The sequence below is a fragment of the Herpailurus yagouaroundi genome, unplaced genomic scaffold (assembly GCF_014898765.1).
Source record: "Herpailurus yagouaroundi ecotype Mexico unplaced genomic scaffold, PumYag 142, whole genome shotgun sequence".
Classification (NCBI taxonomy): domain Eukaryota; kingdom Metazoa; phylum Chordata; class Mammalia; order Carnivora; family Felidae; genus Herpailurus; species Herpailurus yagouaroundi.
The window spans coordinates 1,721,240-1,729,432 of NW_024412397.1; positions in this window are offsets into that span (position 1 = coordinate 1,721,240).

The window sequence follows — 8,193 nt, forward strand, 5'->3', positions numbered from 1 at the left end:
AAAATGCGTAAAGACCCAGCACTGCCCAGGGCAAGCGTCTGTACACTAAAATAGCCCTGTTCTTCACTAACAAGGAAGGCACTGCAGGTTTTGCATAAGACAAGGGCCTGTGTTACTTGACTTTTTAATCCTTGAGTGACGGGCAGCCGCTCTGTGTGGCAATAGGGCTGGTGTCCAGGTTTGAGATGAAAGGTCAGGAGAGGACACCCAGGGCACTGGGCAGAAATCACATGTCTCCCGGGTCCTGCAAGACTCCTTTGCCGGGTAGGATCCTGGGTGGAAAGTAACAGAACCACCTCTTGTCAAGTGAAGGACGAGGGAATGTGGGGGGTTATTAGAGCATGTGGACTTTTCCGTAGGATGGAAGTCTGCCTTGGAAAGATCTGGAGGGCTGGTTTGAGAGCAAGAAGCACAGAAAATGTCTCAGAGCAAGACTGTGGTGTCCAAGTGCTGCCCCTACGCCTCCTGCCTCCCTCCAGTCATTTTCTCAGGACTCCAGAGCGGCCAGCTTAACCAATGGACCCTCCACCCGAGCATGCCTGCTGGGAAAGGGTAGCATTCCTGCGTAAAAGCGTGAACTCGGGCTGCAACAAAATCCACACACCAGGGCGCCTGGGTGGCTCAGTCGGTGAAGCGTCCGACTCTGGCTCAGGTCGCGATCTCGCGGTTTGTGAGTTCGAGCCCCGCGTCGGGCTCTGTGCTGACAGCTCAGAGCCTGGAACCTGCTTTGGATTCTGTGTCTCCTCTCTCTCTGCCTCTCCCTGGCTCAGGCTCTGTCTCTCTCTCTCTCTCTCTCTCTCTCAAAAATGAGTAAACATTAAAAAAAAATCCACACACCATCTACACACAGTCGACATGGGACGAAGGCTCAGTTTCCTGCAAGAAAACCCGGATACCACAGGGGCATTGAGCGGGGCTGGGAATCCGGAACTGGAACTTTCATGCTCCTGGCCGCTCCTGTCTTAGCACATTGCCTGCTGCAGGGGCAGGGGTCAGTGATCAGTGCAGGAACACGGCTCTGGAGAGGCGTAGCAGTGGAGGGGGGAGGTGTGGTGCAGATCACGAGGGTTACAGTGGCCACACCTTTGGCAAGTTACTCAAGTTGTGTGGACCTCAGTGTGCCCGTATGCAAAGGTTCTAGAAACAACATCCTCTTTTATCTTGACAGGCTTTAAAAGGAGTGTGTGAATTTCAAAAGATGCTATGACATGACTTTTAAAATGTAAAGTGCACCAAATATATTAGCTGTTATGATGAGGACGGGTATTATATGTAATGCTTATTTGTTTTTGAGACAGAGAGAGACAGAGCGTGAACAGGGGAGGGGCAGAGAGAGGGGGAGACACAGAATCTGAAGCAGGCTCCAGGCTCTGAGCTGTCAGCACAGAGCCCGACATGGGGCTCGAATCCACGAACTGTGAGATCATGAACTGAGCTGAAGTTGGATGCCCAACCAACTGAGCCACCCAGGTGCCCCTTTTTAAATTAAAAAAAATTTTTTTAATGTTTTTATTTATTTTTGAAGGAGAGAGAGAGAGAGAGAGACAGAGTATGAGTGGGAGAGGAGCAGAGAGAGAGGGAGACACAGAATCCGAAGCAGGCTCCAGGCTCTGAGTCATCAGCACAGAGCCCGATGCGGGGCTTGAACCCACAAACTGTGAGATCATGACCTGAGCCGAAGCTGGACACTCAACCGACTGAGCCACCCATGCGCCCCTAAAATTTTTTTTTAATGTTTATTTATTTTTGAGACAGAGAGTGGGACGGGTATTATATTTAACTGAAGAAGAAAGAAAGTATAAAATGGTTTCTTTGACCTTATAAAGAAGGTCTTATATTTCAGAATTTTACAAAAGTTAAGTCTTTCATTTTTACATTTATTTGTTTTTGGGAGAGAGAGAGGGAAAGAGAGAGAGAGAGAACAAGAGGGGGAGGAGCAGAGAGAGAGGGAGACACAGAATCAGAAGCAGCTCCAGGCTCCGAGCTGTCAGCACAGAGCCCGACGTGGGGCTCAAACCCACGAACCCTGAGATCATGACCTGAGCTGATCATGATCGGAGGCTCAACCAACCGTGCCACCCAGGTGCACCTACAAGAGTTAACTCTTAATCAGAAATACAGAAGTAAAGCATTTTTTTGTGTTGAGCGAGGAGTTGCAGACATAGTGATATTGCTTAGAAAAATTTTCTTGCTATTCACGACATTTAAAAAGCAAATGATACATCACTAAGCATACTCTATAAATGCTCATCACATATCTTGTGAGCTCCTTGTAATTCATTCCCACTGATTCATGAGAGTTCATTTCCAAATCACAAGGAAGACGTAGGCTTTGATTCACATTTCTCGTGGTGAGGGAGTTTGTGCCTAATGATATGAAAGACACATCAGGGCTGTGCTTGTGTGAACCTCCTAAGAATATTAGCTAGAACTTCGTAGTTGTGATAGGAAACTGAGCAGAGCCAAAAAGCTTTAAATCATTTGTCTGCTTAAACCAAGCCTTCAAATTATGAAATTGGAATTCTAATGCTAGATATTCCCTGGTGAACAATCACATTTTTTTTTTCATTGCAAGCTGCCTTAATCTGTTTGAAAAAGAAAGGTACTATTATTTCCATTATAATTCCGCAGCATTTTTTTCTCTGGCTGAGCTTCCAAAATTATTAGTTTAATAAAGGAAAATGTTAGTGTGATTTTAATCCCCTGGATAACATTGTGGATGATAAGAGAAAATAATACGATTGCTTACTTGGCTGTTTATATACAAGGTTACACATTTTTTCCCACTGGCATAGTAATGTTATGTTTGTTATCATATATTCATTTCTTTTAAAAAAGGAAAGGTTGAGACGCCTGGGTGGCTCGGTTGATTAAGTGTCTGACTCGATTTCAGCTCAGGTCATAATCTCACGGTTGTGAGATTGAGCCCTAATCTCTCTCTCTTTCTCTCTCTCACTCTCTGTCCCTCTCTCTCTCTCAACAAACAAACAAACAAACAAAAAACAAAAAAGACAAAGGTTTCACAGAGCCTAGAATTTGTAAAAACATTGGAGTTGAATCAATCAATATATTTAAATATTAAGGTTTCATATATAATTGATACATTATGTAAATACCCATACAATATAATTTCAGTCTTTTCTCTAGAAGGAATTGTGCCCAATAATGTCCAGACCCAAAAATGATAAATGTAGGACACCAAAGAATTATTTAGGGGATCTCATCTACACGTTTGAATGCAGACCCCAGGTTTTCTAGGCAACAGGAGTATCAACAGGCACTAAGCATTTTGTTGTTGTCGTTAACATTTTTAAAGTTGCCTTTCATTGAGGTATGAGTAGTATACAGTAAAGGGCACAGATTCTAATTGTCCACATTTATGCAGCCAGAGACCGCCTTTTGGCAAGAATGGTGAAGACTTTGACATTTTACCCTACATACAAGCTAACAAGTTTCCCTGCCACAGTTGCATAGATGCTGGCAGAAGACACGAGACTCCTGATCAGAGATGAAGGACGGTTTATCACTCACAGTAAGTGCATTAACCAGAGTGTCAGCAAGAGTTTCCTTCTCTGAGCCCCGATTCCTACCAATGCGGACCAGTATGAAGGGTCCTATTGTGAAGGGTGATGCCTGCACAAACCATGGGTTGTGTTGAGAGAAATCTTGACCTTGGTAGATCTGCATCTTTCTAATGCATAGGTGGCGTGCCTTCTTTTTGTTCCGGGGGGGACACTATCTCTGTTTTCCAAGACTGCTCATCCTATCAGTATCCTTGAAAGGACGGCGTGGAACAAAACTAGTCATTCCTCTGCAAGGAAGATGCGTGGAAACCCGAGACATTTAGAGACTGTTTTCTCCCCATACCACCTAGCAGAGTGTCACCACTCCAGAAGTTTCACTGTGCCTTGTCACATTAACACCGACCCACCCACATTCCCTCTGTCGTGGTCCCTTCTACTCCAGATTTGGTTTGGTATTCTCGACTACCATATACGTGCAATTACTCAGTATAAATCCTTTCATTTCCAGCTTCTTTTATTCAACTTTATGTCTATGGTAGCAGCTCTTTTATACTGTTGTGCCATATTTCATTGTTTGCGTGTGCCACGATTTTGGTTGGTAGCAGAGTGATAGTCACCATGAATTTAATTTCCCCGATGAGTAACAATGTGCCTATTATCAATTGGGACAGGTCCTTTTGTAAACTGACTACTTAACTCCTTCATATATTTTCCTTCCTTCCTTCCTTCCTTCCTTCCTTCCTTCCCTCCCTCCTTCCCTCCTTCTTCCTTCCTTTCTTCCTTCCTTCCTTCCTTCCTTCCTTCCTTCCTTCCTTCCCTCCTTCCTCCTTCTTTCTTTCCTTCCTTCCCTCCCTCCTTCCCTTCTTCTCTCCTTCCTTCCTTCCTTCCTTCCTTCCTTCCTTCCTTCCTTCCTTTATTTCTTAAGTTCTGTGCCCAACATGGGGCTTGAGCTCATGACCCTGAGATCAAGAGTCACATGCTCTACTGACTGAGCCAGCCAGGTGCCTCATCCATTTTCAAAAGTAAATTTTTTCCCCATCAGTTTTGTTAAATCAGATTTGTTTAGATGTGCATTTTATTTAAATTGTATACTTCCTTAATATAAAATCTGTTAAAAATATTCCCTCGCCGTTTTAATTATTGATCTATAGCCTTATTCCTTTGTCATTTCTGGTACTTGTCATTTGTCTTTTTGGTTTTCTTTAAAAGTCTTGCTCTGTGTTTATAATTTTAATAGTATTTTCTTAGAGACAACTCTGCTCTTTGGAAGTTTTTGACTTCTATGTTTGCTTTCCATTACATTGATCTCACCTTTTGTCTTCCTTGTTTTCCTTCTTTGGACTTGTTTGATTTTTTTTCTCACTCTCCCTATTTCTCCAGTTGAAAGTTTAGATCACTGATTTTGAAACATTTAATTTCCAATATTTCGTACTCCTGAAACCCGTTGGTTCTCTGAAGGTTGAGTGTTTGGAAGAATTGATAGAGCTAAGCATGGGGTTGGGAACCCGAGACTGGGACAGTTTGGAAGAAGATTAACACTGACACACGGAGGATCTTCATTCAGAAAGTCCGCCTGTGCTGGGTGCTGGATTGGTTAGATGTCACCATTGCAGGACGTGAGCATTATTTGTCAAACTATGGAGAACCGGTCTTCCATGGGGTAATGGGTTCATGGTAGCGGTAGGCCATCAGTCCTCTGCTGAGTGGGCCAGTGCACGGAAAGCAGTGATCATCTTCTTACCTGAAGTCCCCATCCCAGGCTTTTGATAAAATTCAAGGAGGGAAGAGTGGGTGAAAATGACATAGTGACTCTTATGAGAGAGAAAGCATGAGTTTGATGAAATTATTGTAGGGGGGAAAAGAAGAACATCTAGCAACCATATTCCTGGGCATCTCCCATGAGTCTGGCACATTTTCAAGACCCAAGACTGCAATGATGAGCAAAGCAGACACAGTTCCTACTTTTATGGAGTCAAATAATCTAGTGATGACTGTACTTTGTAGTTCAATAATGCATTTTTGGAGATGAACCAAGTATGTGATGCCTGGGAGAATCCTCTGTACAGCTACAAGGGCAATTTGCTTCATACACAGTGTCTTTTTATTGAAGGGCTGCATCGTGGGGAAATACTCTCGAAGTCGTTTTAAGCAACAATTAGGGATGCAAACCTGATTTAGAATTCAACCGCATGTAGTGTTGCCAATACAAATGCCACAAATGGGGTGAAGATCAAATGAACAGAGAGTGTCCACCCCAGGCTAAAAAGAGCAATGAAAACTATAAACTATGTCATACTGACTTCTCTGCCCGGAAGCAGGTGAGTTTCTTCTGACGCAGTGTAAGTTTCCCCTGCTCACAGACGATTCAGAATCTACAACGTGTGCACATTAGAGTCAAGGAAATACATGACAAACACCTTCATAACATTTTCCTGGACTAAGTTGACTGCAGTTTTCATCTGTACGTAGAAATTTGGGTCTCTCGTTTCTTATTTGCTTGTGTTTTGGGAGGGAACCCTGATTGCTTTCGGAGGAAATCTTCTCCTTTTTGTGCTGATGTGGAGTAGAATCCTGTTTATTAATGGTGAAAAAAAATATTATTTTGGTGGATTTCCTGAAGGATGTACTCAAATTTCCTTGTAAAATAAGCCAGGACAATAGAGGGTCACCTACCTGGGTTGCGTTAATTTCACACCTTACAAAGTATCTTTCCTTTACTCAATTCCTCTTATTTGGTTGTTGTTGGAAAACCGTTTCTGGCATGAAGAGGTGTTTTAAAAATCAGCTTTAACAAATTCATGATGTTATTCACTGAAGAGCGTTGGGAGGGTAGTGCATGTGATGTGGGGCCGGCCGAGAACGCCGACGATGTCTCGTCTCAGTATTTGTCCTTCCCCTGAGCAACTGATGTGTCTTTATCGTTTAGATATTGGGAATCTTTAATCTGTTCCATGTCATTCTTTTTTTGGATGCTAGGGCATTCCGAGTGAAATTTATGACCCCCCTTGGAGAGTGTTCGAGATCTTAGGGCATCTGGTTCGGGTATCAATCTTCCCTGTGGCTCATTTCACTGCTCTACATTTATTTTCCTTTCTCCTCAATTTCTCCCTCACTTTCACATTCTTGTAATTTTTACATTTTTGTATGCTGCCTAAAATCCTTCGGTGAATGAGAAAAGCACAGAGAAGCAAAATTTTACCCAGATGGATCGCCGCCTAGTTACCGAGATACCTGTTCCCTCCCTGTTTGTTGAAATTATTTTTACGGCGTATCTTCTCTTAAATACCTGCGTGCTTTGAAAACGTTAGGCTGCAAAGAATGACATCTTTTGACATGATCCTGAGAGAGAATTAGGAGCGAGTCTAGCTAAGAGATCATGGTATCCTATAAATTCAACATGAAGGATGACTCAGCAGTTGGGATAAAAAAAAGAAAAAAAGATGAAAGAAAACGCAGCATGAAGCAGGACTGAGCCTCAAAATAATACCCAGAATGGATTTATTGGAATAAAAAAGAAATTGGATCTAAGCTCCTCGAATGGGGACACCCGTTGTGACGTGAGCGCCCCTACTGAGTGGGAGCTGAGTGGCAATGTGTTTAGTTAACACTTGAACCCTCAGCACTTCCTGCAGAGAAGGACCGTGTGTGGACAGTCAGGGGTTTTTCAGAGCAGCCAGCAAAGGAGAGAGTAGGCGTCGTACGAGAGCACTTTTTGTTTACTGAGCCAAGAGACAAAAACCGAAAGCACTGTTACTCCTTTGAAAGATGTTCAATCTTATAAGTTAAAAATACATTTAGGGGCGCCTGGGCGGCTCGGTCAGTTGAGCGTCCGACTTCAGCTCAGGTCATGATCTCACAGCTCGTGGGTTCGAGCCCCGCGTCGGGCTCTGTGCCGACAGCTCAGAGCCTGGAGCCTGATTCGGATTCTGTGTCTCCCTCTCTCCCTGACCCTCCCCCACTCATACTCTGTCACAAAAATAAATAAACATTAAAAAAGAGAGAGAGAGAGAGGGGCATCTGGGTGGCTCAGTCAGTTGGGTGACCGACTTCGGCTCAGGTCATGATCTCACGGTCCATGAGTTCGAGTCCTGCGTCGGGCTCTGTGCTGACAGCTCGGAGCCTGGAGCCTGTTTCAGATTCTGTGTCTCTCCTTCTCTCCGCCTCTCCCATGCTCATGCTCTGTCTCTCTCTCTCAAAAGTAAACATTAAGGGGCGCCTGGGTGGCGCAGTCGGTTAAGCGTCCAACTTCAGCCAGGTCACGATCTCGCGATCTCGCGGGATCTCGTGATCTCGCGGTCCGTGAGTTCGAGCCCCGCGTCAGGCTCTGGGTTGATGGCTCAGAGCCTGGAGCCTGTTTCCGATTCTGTGTCTCGCTCCCTCTCTGCCCCTCGCCCGTTCATGCTCTGTCTCTCTCTGTCCCAAAAATAAATAAAAAATGTTGAAAAAAAAAAAAAGTAAACATTAAAAAATTTAAAAAATAAATAAACTTAAACATTTGAATTGTATATTTTAAAAATGAATTTGATTTCCATCATATTGCTTGAAAGCATGTAAATACTTATGAAACTACCTTCTTCATATACTAAAGAAACAGAAATAAATATGTAAACGTATTTGCACACACAAATACACATATACCTTGATCACTGTGTTCAGAAAATTGTCAACA